The sequence below is a fragment of the Hyaena hyaena genome, unplaced genomic scaffold, assembly GCF_003009895.1.
Source record: "Hyaena hyaena isolate Hyena2069 unplaced genomic scaffold, ASM300989v1 scaffold_77, whole genome shotgun sequence".
Classification (NCBI taxonomy): domain Eukaryota; kingdom Metazoa; phylum Chordata; class Mammalia; order Carnivora; family Hyaenidae; genus Hyaena; species Hyaena hyaena.
Window position 1 is genome coordinate 3,992,732 of NW_024080708.1, and position 18,493 is coordinate 4,011,224.

The 18,493-nt window shown below is 36.4% G+C and overlaps 1 protein-coding gene and 1 non-coding gene across 7 annotated transcripts in view; one reads left to right on the top strand and one right to left on the bottom strand.

Moving 5' to 3' along the window:
- LOC120232645 (small ubiquitin-related modifier 2-like) overlaps positions 1 to 18,493 on the bottom strand; it is a 138,801-nt gene that overhangs the window by 31,563 nt on the left and 88,745 nt on the right. The window lies entirely within an intron of this gene.
- LOC120232690 lies at positions 15,840 to 15,946 on the top strand. Its single transcript, XR_005528622.1, has one exon. It is a non-coding gene; the product is annotated as a U6 spliceosomal RNA (small nuclear RNA).

Consider the following 18,493-nt stretch of genomic DNA (forward strand, 5'->3'; position numbering starts at 1 on the left):
GACCAGATGGATTTGACAGATATATTTAGAACATTACATCCTGAGGCCGTGGAATTCACTTTCTTCTCAAGTGCGCAGGGCGCATTCTCCAAGATAGATCACATACTGGGACATAAAGCAGCCCTCAATGAATATAAAATAATTGAGATCATACCATGCCCACTTTCAGATCATAATGCTATGAAACTTGAAATCAATCACAGGAAGAAGTCTGGAAAACCTCCAAAAACATGTAGGTTAAAGAACACTCTACTAATCTTGATGAGGTCCCAATAGTTCATTTTTGCTCTTGATTCCCTTGCCTTTGGGGATGTGTCAAGTAAGAAATTGCTGCGGTGGAGGTCAGGTAGGTGGTTTCTGGCTTTCTCCTCTAGGGTTTTGATGGTTTCCTGTCTCATATTCAGGTCCTTCATCCATTTTGAGTTTATTTTTGTGCATGGTGTGAGAAAATAATCTAGTTTCATTCTTCTGCATGTTGCTGTCCAGTTCTCCCAACACCATCTGTTAAAAAAGCTGTCTTTTTTCCATTGGATACTCTTTCCTGCTTTGTAAAAGATTAGTTGGCTGTATACTTTTAGATCCAAATCTGAGTTCTCCATTCTATTCCATTGGTCTATGTGTCTGTTTTTGTGCTAATACCATACTGTCTTGATGATGACAGCTTTGTAGTAGAGGCTTAAGTTTGGGATAGCGATGCCTCCCATTTTGGTTTTCTTCCTCAATATTACTTTGGATATTCGAGGTCTTTTGTGGTTCCATACAAATTTTAGGATAGTTTGTTCTAGTTTTGAGAAGAATGCTGGTGCAATTTTGATTGAGACTGCATTGAATGTGTAGATTGCTTTGGGTAGTAATGACATTTTAACTATAATTATTTTTCCAATCCATGAGCATGGAATGTTTTTCCATTTCTTTGTGTCTTCTTCAATTTCCTTCATAAGTTTTCTATAGTTTTATCATACAGATCTCTTATATCTTTGGTTAGGTTTATTCTTAGGTATTTTATGTTTTCAGTTTCTTGATTTCTCTTTCTGTTGCTTCATTGCTGGTGTATAAAAATGCAACCGATTTCTGTATGTTGTTTTTTTATCCTTCAACTTTGCTGAATTCATGGATCAGTTCTAGTAGGCTTCTGGTGGAGTCTGTCGGGAATCTATGTAGAGTATCCTGTCATATGCGAAAAGTGAAAGTTTGACTTCTTCTTTGCCAATTCTGATGCCTTTTGTTTCCTTTTGTTGTCTGATGGCTGATGCTAGGACTTCCAGCACTATGTTAAACAACAGGGGTGAGAGTGGACATTCCTGTCCTGTTCCTGATGTCAGGGGGGAAGCTCTCAGTTTTTCCCCATTGAGGATGATGTTAGCTGAGGGCTTCTCATAGATGGCTTTTATGATATTTAAGTAAGTTCCTTCTATCCCAACTTTCTTGAGGGTCTTAAGAAGTGATGCTGTAGTTTGTCAAATGCTTTTTCTGCATGTATCAAAAGGATCATATGGTTTTTATCTTTTCTTTTGTTAATGTGATGTATCACATTGATCGATTTACGAATACCGAACCAGCCCTCTAACCCAGGAATGAATCCCACTAGATCTTGGTGGATAATTCTGCACAGCAAAGGAAACAATCCATAAAACTAATAGGCAACTGACAGAATGGGAAATGATAGTTGCAAATGACGTATCAGATAAAGGGTTAATATCCATAATCTATAAGGAACTCACCGAATTCCACACCCAGGAAACAAACAATCCAGTGAAGAAATGGGCAGAAGATATGAACAGAAACTTCTCTAAAGAGGACATCCAGATGGTCAACAGACACATGAAACGATGCTCAGCATCCCTCCTCATCAGGGAAATACAAATCAAAACCACACTGAGATACTACCTCATGCCAGTCAGAGTGGCTAAAATGAGCAAATCAGAGAACTCTAGATGCTGACGAGGATGTGGAGACATGTGCACCCTCTACCCTGTTGGTGGGGATGTAAACTGGTGCAGCCCCTTGGAAAACAGTGTGGAGGTTCCTCAAAAAATTAACACTAGAACTCCCCTATGACCCAGCAGTAGCACTGCTAGGAATTTACCCAAGGGATACAGGAGTGCTGATGCATAGCGGCACATGGACCCCACTGTTCATAGCAGCACTCTCAACAATAGCCAAAACATGGAAAGAGCCTAAGTGTTCATCAACGGACGAATGGATCAAGAAGATGTGGTTTAGCTATACAATGGAATACTACATGGCAATGAGAAAGAATGAAATCTGGCCATGGGTAGCAACATGGGTGGAATTTGAGGGTGTTATGCTGAGCGAAGTAAGTCAGGCAGAGAAGGACAGACACCATATGTTTTCACATATAGGAGGATTAGGAGGACCTTAACAGACGACCATGGGGGAGGAGTAGGGGAAAAATAGTGGGGGAGAGGGAGAGAGGCAAACCATGAGAGACTCTTGAATACAACTGAGGGCTGATGGGGGCGGGGGGGAGGGAAATGGGGGGCGATGGGCATGGAGGAGGGCACTTGTGGAGATGAGCACTGGGTGTTATATGGAAACCAACTTGACAATAAACTATTAAAAAAGGGGAAAGCTTTGCAAATAGTTCATCCAAATATGTATGCATTAAGAAAGTAAAAATTTTGAATACATAAACCTAAGTTTTAACACAAAATGTTTGAGTATTTGTCCTACCTATAATGTTTATCATCTTGTAAAATTTTGCCGTTACCTTGGGGTTGCCTGGGTGGCTTAGTTAGTTAAGCATCCAACTTCAGCTCAGTTCATGATCTCACGGTTTGTGGGTTTGAGCCCCACATTGGGCTCTGTGCTGACAGCTCAGAGCCTTGAGCCTATTTCAGATTCTGTGTTTCCCTCTCTGTCTGTCCCTCCCTTGATTACCCTCTGTGTGTGTCTCTCTCTCTCAAAAATAAACAATAACAAATTCAAAAATATATAATTTCTCAGTTTTCATTTTTATACCAGAAATATTGAGGTGAATATGGTGTATCTCATTTTCTTACATCATGATCTTCCCTCCCCACCCCATGCACACATGAATGTGTCTTAGGTAAGAATGGAATTTTCCACAGATCTAGAGGCTGTTAAACATGCACTTAATGTCACTAGCTGCCTGATTGCTTTGAGTGTTTTTCTCTTTCCAACTCAGACCACAGTGCTGGCTCCTATAAGCAGGTAGCACTTATCTGTAGTTATATATAAGCTCAGAGGAGAGAGAGAAGTTATTAAAAATTTTAAAAGAGGTAATGAATTATATGTGGCATGATACATATATATGAATAATGGAATAGTAATGCAACTGTTTAAAATAATGAGGCGACCTTGAAGAAGTTACATGCAATGATGTCAAATTGTATGAAAACTGCAAATTGCAGAATAACATGAATGATCTAATTTCTGGAAAAAAGAAACAAGGTCATTAAAAAATAAAGTAATCCCATAGGTTACACCCTCTTCCCTTTTTCTTTATCTAGAGAAGGTGAATCTTTCTGTTCACATGAGAAATCTGTGTACACACAGAGTCTATAGTTGGCTGGTGGTTCCTGCTGGCTTTTTTACAAACTTGAAATAAAGGCTGCAAATATAGCTTGGATACGGATTTGTATTTTCTAACTTTTGAAGAGAATTAATATTTTGAAATGAAGCTCATGAATTAGCCCAATGCACAGTTAAGGGCAATTTCCTGGATTCTACCACAAAACTTGATTCTGTCTGTCTAGCCTGAAGAACCACACATGACAGAAAATGCTTTTACTTTTGTACTCTGATGACAAATTTGTACAGCTGTCATCAACTCTACCTAATTTTTTTAAAAAAAATGTTTACCATGGGGCACCTGGGTGGCTCAGTTGGTTAAGCATCTGACTTCGGCTCAGGTCATGATCTCACGGTTGGAGTTCAAGCCCCACATAGGGCTCTGTGCTGACAGCTCAGAGCCTTGAACCTGCTTCGGACTCTGTGTCTCCTTCTCTCTCTCTCTTCCCCTCCCCCACTTGTACTCTGTCTCTCTCTCAAAAATTAATTGATTTTAAAATAATTTTAAAAAATTACCATAATCTCTGAGCATCATTATCCATTGTCAAACTCTAAGTTTCAGCATTTCATGTGGAATTCACTTTCCTCAGTGAGACACATAAGATCATATCTCCCTTGGTCTCTATTACACAGGGCAGTGTGGGTGTTTCTCTTTAAGGGAATCTCTCACAACCATTTTCATAAACACTGGCCTACATATTTGAAAGTGGTGAAAGTCAGGCTTTTCTGCATATGATCTATACTAAAGGGGTATTATTTTCCAACTGCCACTGGGGAAGAATTAGTAATTTCTGATTGCCACTAAAAGTTGGCTATGTCAGTGCTTGAGTGTTTGGATTGCCTTTCTCTGAACCCAGAGGACTCATCCTATGTTCTCTGCTCCTTATATTATTCCAAAGTGGCCAAGAGTCCTTGGACATTCAACTTGTACAAATCTACCTGGCCTTATGACAGACCTGGGGACTACTGTGACCAGAGAAGAATAGCCCCTCCCTCCATCCCTTCCTCCCTTCCTTTCTTCCTTCCTCTCTCTCCCTCTCTCTGTTTTTCTTTTTCTTTTTCTTTCCTTCTTTCTTTCTTTCTCTTTCTTTCTTTCTCTCTTTCTTTCTTTCTTTCTTTCTTTCTTTCTTTCTTTCTTTCTTTCTCTCCACTTTCTATATGACAAGAAAATCTGATTGCCACATATTACTCAGGTTGAGTTTCTTATTAGATTCATTTCTATATGCACTATAGTGAGTTCAACGGTAGCCCCCAAAAGATGTATTCATACCTTAATACTTGTATCCTGTGAATGACACCTTATTTGGAAAAAAGGAGGTCTTTACAAAACATAATTAAGTTGAGAGTCTTGAGAAGAGATCATCCTGGATTACCTATATGGGTCTTAAATCCAATGATGTCCTTATGAGAGACATAAGAGGAGAAGGCCTTGTGAAAATGGAAGCAAAGACTGAAGTTAGGCAGCCACAAGCCAAGTAATGCCTGGTATCACCAGAAGCTTGAAGAAATAAGGAAGAATTCTCCCCTAGAGACTTCAGAGAAAATAGCCCTAGACACCCTTATTTTGGACTTCTGGGCTACAGAGCCTTGACAGAAAAACTGCTGCTGTTTAAAGTCACCAAGTTTGTGGTAATTTGTTATAGCAGCCACAATAAACTATTGCATGCACATTTTGACATTTTCTGTCATAACTCATTCATTTATTCTTTCATTCAGTTTTAGCACTGTGAAACATATGTGAGCAACTGAGGTGTTTTGTAAGGTTACACCTCTGAGGATAAATTTAGGATCCTAATGAAAGGATCCAGGTGACTAAAAATTGTGTCAACTTGAGTGGCAGATTTTTTTTTTTTTGCCTTACAGTCAAAATACTGAGTAGAGTCATGCACTGACAGGACCCACTGCATACCAGGATCTGATATCAGAAATGTCAAGTGACCCAACCTTAGCAGAATTAAGTGTGTGTGTTTGTTGCAGGTGGATTCAGGAAACCAGAACCTTCTAGGCAGAGATTCAAACTTGAGGCACTCAAGGTGATTAGACATGTCTCCTACATTATCTTACTCTCTCCACCTTTGAGTTTCAGAGTCATCTGTGCCATGTAAATGGTGAAGGCTGTGTAGAGTTTGAAATGCATCCCAGTCTGGCAGTGTATTACATCAGGCTGTAAGGTGTTCCTAAATTGGTATTGGACTTCATATCTCTGTCTCACATTAAAAATACCAACCTGTTAATCATTCTTTACTCCATATTCCAGTGTTTAAAATGTCTCCTCTCTCTCCAAAGCATATTCATTGGTGAGTGACTTGCATTATCTCTAAGATTTTTTTATTTTTTTTAATGTTTTTTATTTATTTCTCGGAGAGAGAGAGAGAGAGAGACAGCGTGAGCAGGGGAGGGTCAGAGAGAGAGGGAGTGACAGACTCTGAAACGGGCTCCAGGCTCTGAGCTGGCAGTCAGCACAGCCCGACGCGGGGCTCGAACCCACGAACCGCGAGATCATGACCTAAGCAAAAGTCGGACGCTAACTGACTAAGCCACCCAGGCGCCCCTCTAAGATTTTTTTCATTCACTCATTATATTGGGATGGATTTGTATGGCTAAAGTATAAATTAAGCTTTGGTCTTTGAGGATGAATTAGTACTTTCTGATTGCTATAGACAGCAGACATCCAAGAAAACATTATGATGACATTTGGGGTATGTCAATGTGTCTTGGAAGTAGGAACATTTAGCCAGTTTATTTCAATGCAATAAGGTTAGAACACCTATATCAATATCAGGCCTTTTTGGTATCTATTTTGGGTTTTATTTTGTGTGTATATGTATTTAAATGTTGTGTGTATGTGTATGCATCTGTGTGTTTGGGGGACAAAGAATTTAACAGGTAAAAAAGATGTCTGCATAGTCCTGTTTTGTGACACAGGTTTTTAGAACCTGCTGAGTGGAGACTGAAATGGTTGAGTCATCATTCATTATGTTTAACTTTCTGTGGCTTCAGATGACATTTGTACATTTGTGGTTCTGAGTTTCACAAATTAAAGTCTCCAAATATTTCTCATCATGCAGCCGTGAAATACACACACACATACAAAGAAATAATATTCTCATATTATGAAGCACACCAAATTTGTAAATCATAACGGAAAATGAACATAACTGAAAATTCTAATATTGTCTTTTTTGTAGTACAAATTTTGTCTTCTCACACCACTTGTTAAAATGTTTAATGGCTCCTATTTAGTCTCAAACTTGTTAATACAAACTCCTTAAAAAAGTTCCTGATCTGATTGGTTGCTTTTCTTCGTTTTTATTGAAGTGAACTTCTTATAACATAGAATTAATCATTTTAAAGTATACAGTTCAGTGGCATTTAGTACATCCATAATTTGTGCAACCACTACCTCTATCTAGTTTCAATGTATTTTCATCATCTCAAAAGGAAACCACACACATATTAGCAGTGACTCCACATTTTCCTCCCCCTCCAGACCCTGGCAAACCACTGATTAGATTTCTGTCACTACAGATTTACCTATTACAGTATTTCATATTAATGGAATCATCTAACATGTGGCCTTCTGTGTGTGGCTTCTTTCACTTATTTTTGAGGCTCATTGATGTTGTAGCAAGTATCAGTACTACATTATTTTTTTTATGGCTGAATAATATTCCACAGTATGGATTTACTTTTTGTTCATGAATCTATTAATGGACATTTGGGCTTTTAATAGCCACCTTTTGGCTATTGTGAATAGTGCTGTCATGAACATTTATGTATAAGTTTTGGTTGAATACCTATTTTCAGTTCTTTTTTTTTATTAGTTTATTGTCATGTTGGTTTCCATACAACACCCAGTGCTTTTGATGTATACTCAGGAGTGGAACTTCTGGGTCACATGGTAATTCTATATTTCGCTTTTTGAAGAACACCAAACTTGTTTTCCATAGACACTAAACCACTTTACATTCTGGCCAGCAATACACTATTCCAAATTCTATATATTCTCTCCAACACGTATTATTATCCATTTTTTGGTTATAGTCATCCTACCAGTTATAAAGTGGTAACTCACTATGGCTTTGATCTTTATTTTCTTAATCACTAATGACATTGAGCATCTTCTCATGTGCTTGCTGGCCATTTGTATATCTTCTATGGAGACAATTGTTTCTCAATTTCCTTTTTGGATAGTTCTTTGCTAGTATATAGAAATAGAGCAGATAAATGTGTATTGATCTTATATCCTGCAACTTTCTGAATTTGTTTATTGCTCTAATAGTTTTTGTACTCTTTAGTATTTTCTATGTCTACGATCATTGGAGATAAAAGAGATTTGCAACAGAGATAAATTTTATTCTTCCTTTTAAATTTAGTTACTTATTTCTTTTTATTGCCTAAATTCTCTGGCTAGTTTCTTGTACAATGCTGAATAAAAGTGGTGAATGTGGCCATTCTTGTGTTGTTCCTACCATAACTGACACTTTTTCAGTCTTTTACCAATGAGTATAATATTAAGTTGTGAGTTTTTTAAAATAATAAATTTCATTTTTCATGTTGAGGTATTTGCCTTCTATTCTTAGCTTGTTGAGGACTTTTGTCATGGGATGGTGTTGGGTTTTGCCAAGTCTTTTTTCTACATTAATTGAATTGATCCTATTTTCCCCCTTCCTTTTATTACTCTGATATATTACATTGATTTATTTTTTTAAGTTGAACCACCATTTCATTCTTGGGATTAATCCCACTTGATCATTTGTATAATACTCTTAATATGCTCCTGGATTTGGTTTGCTAGTATATTGTTGAGGATTTTTACATTTATATTTATAAAGGATATTGATTTCCATTTTTCTTTTAATGTGATGTTTTGATCAGGCTTTTGTAATAGGGTAATGCTGGCCTCATAGAATGTTAGATTGTATTCCTTCCTCTTTGATATTTTGGAAGAGTTTGAGAATGTATTAACTCTTCTTTTAATGTTTGGTAGAAATTTCCAATGAATCCCAATGAAATTTCCAATGAATCTTATCCTGGGTTTTTGTTGGGAGGTTTTTGATTATGGATTCAATCTCTTTATTTGTTATAGACCTATTGAGATTTTATATTTCCTCTTGAAGCAGTTTTGGTAATTTTTTGTTTGTCTAGATATTTGTCTATTCTAGCTTTTCTAATTTGTTGGCTTATATCTGTTCATACTACTCTATTATGATATTTTTCATTTCTGTAAGGTTTGTAGTAATGCTCTTTATCAGTTTGCTAGGCCTGACATAACACAGACAGGGTGGGTTAAACAATAGAAACTTACTTCCTCACTCTTCTGGAGGCTAGAAATACAAGATCAGGACACTGGCAAGATTAATTTCATTCTGAGGCCTCTCTTTTTGGTTTATAGATGGCCGTCCTCCCCTTTTGTCTTCATATAGTCTTCTGTGCATGTGAAGCTGTGCCCTAACTTCCCCTTCTTATAAGGACACCAGTTATATTGGATTAGGGCCCACTCCAATGATTTCATTTAAACTAATTACCTCTTTAAAGGTTGTATCTCAAAATATAGTCACATTTCGAGGCAATAGGCACTAGGACTAAAACATATGAATTTTGGTGTGACATAGTTCAGCCCCATAACATGTCCCCACTTTCATTTTCTAGTTTTAATGATTTGAGTCGTCTCATTTTTTTGGTCAGTTTAGATAAAGGCTTGCTATTTTTATCTTTTCAAAGAACCAACTATTGATTCTATTGGTTCTCTGTATTGTTTTTATATTATCTTTCATTTACTCTGCTCTATTTTTACTATTTCCTTCTTTCTTCTAGTTTTGGGTTTACTTGCTCTTCATTTTCTAGCTCATTAAGCTGTAAAGTTAGGCTATTGATTTGGGATTTTTCTTATTTTTTAATAAGTTTTTTAATGTTTATTTTTTTATTTTTGAAAGAGAGAGAGAGAGAGAGAGAGAGAGAGAGAGAGAGANCCACAAACTGTGAGATCATGACTTGAGCTGAAGTCAGATGCTTAACTGACTGAGCCACCCAGGCGCCCCTAGACTGTTCTTATTTTTAAACATAGGCATTTATAGACATAAATTTCTTGTTGAGCACTGCTTTCACTGTATCTCATAAATTTTGGTATATTGTATTCCATTTGCATTCATTTTAATGTTTTTTCTAATATCAATTGTGCTTTTTCCTTTGACCCATTATTTATTTATTTTAGTATTTTAAAATTTATATGTATTTCAGCATTTCCCAGTTTTCCTTCTGTTATTGATTCCTAGATTTTCCCCATTGTGTTCAAAGAAAATACTTAATACAATTTCACTTTTATAGTATATTAATTGTTATGTGGCCTAACATATGGCCTATCCTGGAGAATGTTTCATGTGCATCAGAAGAATGTGTATTCTGACATTGTTGAGTGGGGTGCTCTGCATATTGAGTAAATCTAATTGGTTTATTGTGGAGTTCAAGGTTTCTATTTCCCTTTTGATTTTCTGCCTAGTTGTTCTTTGCATTTTTGAAAGTGGGATATTGAAGTCCCCAACTATTACTGTAGAATTCACTATTTCTCCCTTCATTTCTGTCAATTTTCCTTTCCTATATTTTGGGACTCTTTTTTGTTGGGTATATGTTTCTAATTGCTATAGCACTCTGATACTTTTATGAATAAATAATGCCCTTTTTCTTGTTTTTAACATCCTTGTTTTTAAAGTCCTTTTTGTCTGATATTAGTATAGCCACCCCAGCTCTCTTTTGATTACTATTTACACAAAATACTTTTTCTTCCATCCTTTTACTTTAAGCCTATCTATAGTATGTCTCTTCTAAACAGAATATAATTGGGTCATGCTTTTAAAAAACCCACTTGTTAATTTCAGCCTTTTATTTAAGGCCTTAATCTGTATACATTTAAACTAATTACTGACAACAAATAATTCCTGTCCTGTTTTTTTTTTTTTTTTATTGTGGTAAGAACACAACACGATATCTACCCTCATTAAATTCTCTAAGTACAAAGTACAGTATTGTTAACCATAGGTACAATGTTGTACAGCAGATCTCTAGAACTTATTCATCTCACTTAACTAAAACTTTATACCTGTTAAACAGTAATATACCATTTCCTCTTCCCCCAGACCCTGGATACAACCATTTCACTCTGTTTCTATGAACTGATGATTTAGATACTTCATATAAGTGGAATCATGTAGTATTTGTCCTTCTGTGACTGGCTTATTCACCTAGCATAATGGCCTCCAGGTCCACCTATGTTGTCCCAAATGGTAGGATTTCCTTCCTTTTCTTTTAAAGCTGAATAGAATTTCATTTTATGTATGTATATACCATATTTTCTTGAAATATTCTCCTGTCAATGGACATTTATGTTGTTTCCCTTTCTTGGCTATTGTGAATAATGCTGTAATGAACATGTGAGAGCAGATATCTCTTTGGAATCCTGATTTCATTTCCTTCAGATAAATACACAGGAGTGGGATTTCTGGACCATATGGTAGTTCTATTTTTAATTTTTTGAGAAACCTACATACTGTTTTACATAGGAGTGGCATCATTTTATATTCCCACCAACAGTGTACAAGGGTTTAATTTCTTTATATGCTTGCCAACACTTGTTATCGCTCTCTTTTTTTTTTTTTTAAGATCATCATCCTAACAGGAGTAAGATGATACTTAATTGTGGTTTTGATTTGCATTTCCCTGATTAGTGATGGTGAGCATTTTTTCACATACCTGTTGACCGTTTGTATATCTTCTTTAAAGAGATGTCTATTTAAATCCTTTTCCCATTTTTAAATTGTGTTATAGTGGTCTCCCCTTATCTGTAGGGATATACCTTCCAAGACCCCCCAGTGGATACCTGAAACTGCAGATAGTACTGAATCCTATATATACTATGTTTTTCCTATATATACATACTATTGTTAAGTTTAATTTATAAATTGAGCACAGTAAGAGATTAATAACAACTAATAATAAAATACAACAATTATAACAATATACTGTAATAAATGTTATGGGACTGTATTCTCTCTCTTTCTCAAAATATTTTCTTGTGATGATGTAAAATGACAAAATGTCTATGTGACAAAATAAAGTTTGGTGAATGGTATAGGCCTTGTGATATAGTGTCAGGCTCCTGTTGACCTTCTGACAATGCGTCAGATGGAGGAATATCTGTGTCTGAACAGCAGTTGATTACAGGTAACTAAAATTGTGGAAAGTTAAACTGTGGGTAAGGGGGGACTACTGGATTGTTTTCTGTTCGTTTTTTTGTTTTTCTGTTTTTTGCTTTGCTATTGAGTTGTAGGACCTCCCAATATATTTTGGATATTAACTTTTAACAGATACATGGTATGCAAATATCTCACATCCTGTAAGCTGTCTTTTCACTCATAGAAAAATTTGTGGTATGCAGCAAAAACAATACTAAGAGGAATTTTATAGTGATAAATGCCTACAAAAAAAGGAAAAGCTCCCAAATAAGTAACCCAACTTTATACTTCAAGGAACTAGCAAAAGAAGAACAAACTAAGCCCAAAGTTAGCAGAAATAAGTAACTAATAAAGATCAGAGCAGAAGTAAATGAAATAGAGAATAGAAAAATAGAAAAAAAAAACAACAAAACTGAACAATTTTTTTAATTTTTTAAAGTTATTTATTTAATTTTGAGACAGAGAGAGACAAAGCATGAGCAGGGGAGGGGCAGAGAGAGGGGGAGACACAGAATCCGAAACAGGCTCCAGGCTCTGAGCTGCCAGCACAGAACCCGATGCGGGGTTGAACCCATGAACTGTGAGACCATGACCTGAGCCAAAGTTGGACACTTAACCGAAAGAGCCACCCAGGCGCCCCTGAACTGTTTTTTGAAAAGATAAACAAAATTGACAAACCCTTAACTTGACTAAGAAAAAAGAGATGACTCAAATAAGATCAGAAATCCAAAAGAGGACATAACAACTGATGCCACAGAAATAAAAAGGATTATGAGAGATTGTTATGAATAATTAAATGCCAACAAATTGGGTAAGCTATTAGAAATGGATGGAGTCATAGGAACACATAACCTATTAAGACTGAATCATGAATAAATAGAAAATTTGACGGGGCGCCGGGGTGGCTTAGTTGGTTAAGCGTCCGACTTTCGCTTAGGTCATGATCTCGCGGTTCGTGGGTTCGAGCCCCGTGTCGGGCTCTGTACTGACTGCCAGCTCAGAGCCTGGAGCCTGCTTCGGTCTGTGACTCCCTCTCTCTGACCCTCCCCTGCTCACGCTGTCTCTCTCTCTCTCTCCTAGAAATAAATAAAACATTTAAAAAAAAATTAAAAAAAAGAAAAAAGAAAAAAAAAAAGAAAATTTGAAGAGAGCCATAAGTAAGGCAACTGATTCAATAATTAAAACCAAAGAAAATCCCAGGACCAGATAGCTTCACTGGTGGATTCTCCCAAACTGATAATTAACACCAATCCTCCAATCCTTCTTAAATGCTTGCTTCTAAAATACTGCAAAAGAGGGAACACTTTCCAAACTGATACTGGCAAAAGATGGGCAGAATACTATCTCTACCTCTTGTTACCTGCCCTTGTGTAGTCTTGTTAATGCTGGATGAGATTGCAGGATTAAAGGTGAAGGCCCAATTTCCTACTGGGAGGAAAGTGGATTATGAAATGGCTCCAACTTATATCACTTTGCTCAGTCTCATTGATACTCTGTGGGGTAGAACCTTAAATGCTGGAACCTGCTGATACTACCATTGCAGGGGAATCATAGCACTGCCAGCTTCTGTCAGATGGGGAATGGAAGATTAGCTTCCTGCTATGCCCCTCTGATACTACCAGAGGCAGGTGTGGAAATTTGAGGGTTGATGCTTACTTCTGTGGGGCAGGGGTGGGATGGGATAGGAGATCAACTTCCCGCTCTGATCTACTGAAACCATGGTGAGAGGGGTACCATTTTACCATTGGTGTTTGGCTGGAATAGGGTAGATATTGCCAAAAAAATTTTTCTATTGTTATGTCACTCTTTCACTAGGGAGAACAGGCATTTTTCAAATCTTTTTAAAAATCTGCCTTTTGATGGGTCTGTTTTCAAGGCATATGAAATGTTCTGTCCAGGATAGAGGAAAGGCAACAAGGACACCCAGGGAACTCACTACTGTGTTCTTCCTCAAGTCTAAAGGTACCTTTGTAGTCTGCTTTCTTTTTAATTCCTTTCAGAGACTTTCTATGCTTTTTTGTTGTGTTATATCCAGAGGTTTTTTTCTTTTATGGGTAGGTACTGGGAGGAGTAGAGCTACTTTACTTTAGCAGAACTGAAATTCCCTGTAATGGTTTATTTTTAATGAAAGGATGGCAAAATTGAAATCATATTGTGAAAATATTGTTAATTGGAATAGTTACTTGTATTTGTTCACAGATTTGTACTACGAATGTAAGGGAAAAGTCTAAACTTTTCCATTTCTTTAAGAAATGAGAGGGAAGTTTCACAACTTTCAAGGTTGTGATTACTGCCACATAAGTATTATGAATAAACTATGAATACTTCATTGGTGAGATGAGAAAAAATTTATAAAGTTATATGTTCTTCTCAAAATAATCTATAAATTCAGTGAAATCCTAATATATATCCCCAAATCCATATTAAAACGAGTATTAGTGGGGTACTGTCATCAAGATGGCAGAATAGAAGGCACCAGATCCCTCCCCCTTACCCCATGGAGACATGACCATAACATTGCACAGATCAATTGCTTTCATGAAAACCAGTTAAGGAGCTCCTGTACCACAGGCCAGAATGTGCCCAAGAAGAACCACACTGAAGACAGAAAATTGGTGGTATTTATTCACCAAAGCTCCCACCTCTGGTACAGCACAGTGTGACAGTGAGAAAATTTCCAACACCTGGCTTCTTCTCAGGGTGGGAAAGAGAAGAGTAGAATGTACATCCAACATTCTGACTTTTTAGGGGGTTGAATCAGGGACTAGAGTTCTCTTACATGAATCAAAACACTGACAAGAATTGGCACCAGGATGGGGACTGCTAAGAACAAAGGAAATCGCTTCATGGTCTAACACCAAATAATCCACAGTACTGAAGATAGACACTAGGTAGAGCTCATGTGCCACAGCTTGGTACAACACCAGCAAGGCTCTAGTAGTGCAAACAGACCTCAGAGGAAACTTCTGAGTAGAAACAAACAGGAAAACCTCTTCAACTATGACATAACATGCCCAGAAATGACGCATCCCCAGAAAATGCTTGAGAGGTTTCCAGAACTAAAGAAGGGCTTACTGGTCAAGACCCTCCTCATACAAAGCTATACTGCAAAGACTTTCACACGTGAAAGTCCCAACTTAAAATAAGAAGACCTACAAAGAAACAGGGAAGTACGGTCAAATCAAGGGAACAAAATAAATCTCCAGAAACTTACACTAAAGAAATGGAGATAAATGAGTTACCAAAGAATTTAAAACAACTGTCATAAGGATGCTCAATGAACTAAAAGAGAGCACAGTTTTTCTTGCATAAAATTTCTCAGTGATTTGTATAGATACTTTGCACTAAAAGAAGGAGAGCATAAATCCCTACACCTAAAGTATAGGCTGCTGAGTAGAGTGAATTCCTTTTCGAAATACAGTATATACACTAAGGGGAATGGAGACAAAAACCAACTTTCCATTGGAGAAATCTGACAAATTCTACCTCAGCTAAGTGATCAATGTCAGTATCAATAGTGATTAAGTCATGTTGAGAGTATATTAACCTTTGATACAAAGTGATGAAAATGGGAATTCATCTGTTGTATTCCTCAAAAAAAAAAAAGAAAAGAAAAACCGTCATTCTAGTTTAAACATGATCTAAAAATTATAAATATTTCAATAGAAGGATATTCTGCAAAACACTTGACCAATATACTTTAAAAATGCCAAGGTCATGATCAATAAGAAAAGTCTAAGGAATTCTCACAGCCAAGAGGATCCTAAGGAGACACAACAAATAAACGTAATGTAGTATCCTGGATGATGTCCAGAAGCAGAAACACATCAGGTAAAGTCCAAGGAAATTTGAATAAGGTATATACTTTAGTTAAAAATAAAGTGGTAATACTGGTTTATTAATTACAATAAAGGTACCATAATAACATAAGATGTTAATATAAGGAGAAATCATGTGAGGGGGTTTATGGAAACTCTGCACTACCTTCTCAGTTTTAATGTAAATGTACAGCTATTCTTAAAGTCTATTTTTTTCTTTCTTAAAAGTTTTTATTTAGTGTTCTCCTTGGCAGCTCATTAACTAAAATTGGAATGATACAGAGAAAATTAGCATAGCCCCTCTGCAAGGATGGCATGTAAATTTGTGAAGCATTTCATATTTTTGAAGACAAAACATTTGAGGTCAAAACATTTGGGATGCAGCAAAAGCAGTCCTAAGAGGGAAATAAATAGCAACACAGGCCTATATCAAGAAGCAAGAAAAATATCAAATAAATAACCTAACCTTATACCTAAAAGAGCTAGAAAAAGAACAAATGAAGCCTAAAGTAAACATAAGAAGGGAAATATCAAAGATTAGAGCAGAAAAAAACAATAGTAAAACTAAATAGTAGAACAGAACAATGAAACTAGAATCTGGTTCTTCAAAAAAAATTAAGAAGATTGATAAGCTCCTAGCCTGACTTATCAAAGAAAAACAACTCAAATAAATAAAATCACAAATGAGAAAGGGGCAATAACAACCAATACCACAGAGATACAAAAAATTGTAAGAGAATATAAGTTAGACAAACTGGAAAAATAGATAAATTCCTAGAAACATACAAAACTGAAACAGGAAGAAATAGAAAAATTTAACAGACCCAGAGCCAGCAAAGAAATTGAATCAATAACCCCAAATCTCCCAAGGAACAAAAGTCCAGGGCCAAATGGCTTCACAAGGGAATTCTACCAAACATTTAAATAAGAGTTAACACCTATTCTTCTCAAACTATTCAAAAAAATAGAAATGGAAGGAAAGCTTCAAAATTCATTCTATGAGGCCAGTATGACCTTGATTCCAAAACCAGACAAAGACTCCACTAAAAAAGAGGACTACATGGATGTAAAGATTCTCAGTAAAATACTAGCAAATCAAATCCAACAGTACATTAAAAGGAACATTCACTACAATCAAGTGGGATTTATTCCTGGACTTCCAAGGGTAGTTCAATACTTGCAAATCAATGTAATACACCACATTTATAAAAGAAAGAATAAGTATCATATGATCTTTTTAAGTGATGCAGAAAAAGCATTTGACAAAGTATAACATCCATTCTTGATAAAAACTCTCAACAAAGTAGGGATAGAGGGAACATACCACAAAATCATAAAGATCATATATGAAAAACCCACAGCTAATATCATCTTCAATGGGGAAAAACCTGAGAGCTTTTCCTCTACAGTCAGGAAAAAAACAGGGAGGTCCACTCTCACCATTGGTTTTTTATTTTTTTAAATATTTTATTTATTTTTGAGAGAGAAAGAGAGAGAGCATGAGCAGGGGAGGATCAGAGAAAGAGGGAGACACAGAATCTGAAACAGGCTCCAGGCTCTGAGCTAGCTGTCAGCACAGAGCCCAATGCGGGGCTCGAACCCAGGAACCGTGAGATCATGACCTGAGGCGAAGTTGGACGCTCAACCGACTGAGCCACCCAAGCACCCCTCACCACTTTTTTTTTTTTAACGTAGTACTGGAAGTCCTAGCCTCAGCCATCAGCCATCAAAAAGAAATAAAAGGCATCCAAATTGGCAAGGAAGAAATCAAACTTTCATTATTTGCAGAGGACAGGATACTCTATATACAAAACCCAAAGACTTCACAAAAAAATTGCTAGAACTGATACATGAATTCAGTAAAGTCACAGTATACAAAATCAACATACAGAAATCTGTTGCATTTCTACACACCAATAATGAAGCAACAAAAGAGAAATCAAGGAATCGATCCCATTTACAATGGTACATAAACCCATAAGATATCTAGGAATAAACTTAGCCAAGAGATAAAAGATCTGTACTCTGAAAACTATAAAACACGTATGAAAGAGATTGAAGATGACACAAAGAAATGGAAAGATATTCCATGCTCATAAACTTGAAGAACAAATATTGTTAACATGTCTATACTACTCAAAGCAATCTACACTTTTAATGCAATCCCTATCAAAATACCACCAGTATTTTTCACAGAGCTAAAAAAAGAATCCTAAAATTTGTATGGAACTACAAAAGACACTAAATAGCCAAAGCAATCTTGACAAAGGGGGCATCAGAATTCCAGTCTTCAATTTAGATTATAGAGATGTACTGATCAAGACAGTGTGGTACCAGAAAAAAAAAATGGCCACATAGATCAATTTGAACAGAAAACCCAGAAATGATCCTAATCATCAACAAAGAAGGAAAGAATATCCAATGGGAAAGGACAGTCTCCTCAACAAATGGTGCTGGGAAAACTGGACAGCAACATGCAAAAGAATGAAACTTGACCACTTTCTTACACCATACAGAATTCAAAATGGATGAAAGACCTACATGTGAGACAGGAAACCATCAAAATCCTAGAGGATAATACAAGTGGTAACCCCTTCGGCATTGGACGTAGCAATTTCTTCCTAGATATGTGTCCTGAGATAAGGGAAACAAAAGCAAAAATAAACTATTGGGACAACATCAAAATAAAAATCTTCTGCACAGTGAAGGAAATAGTCAATAAAACTAAAAGGCAACCTACGGGATGGGAGAAAGTATTTACAAATGACATATCTGACAAAGGGTTAGTATCTAAAATATATAAAGAACTTATCAAACTCAACACCCAAAACCAAATAATCCAGTTAAAAATGGGCAGAAGACAAGAAGAGACATTTTTCTAAAGAAGACATA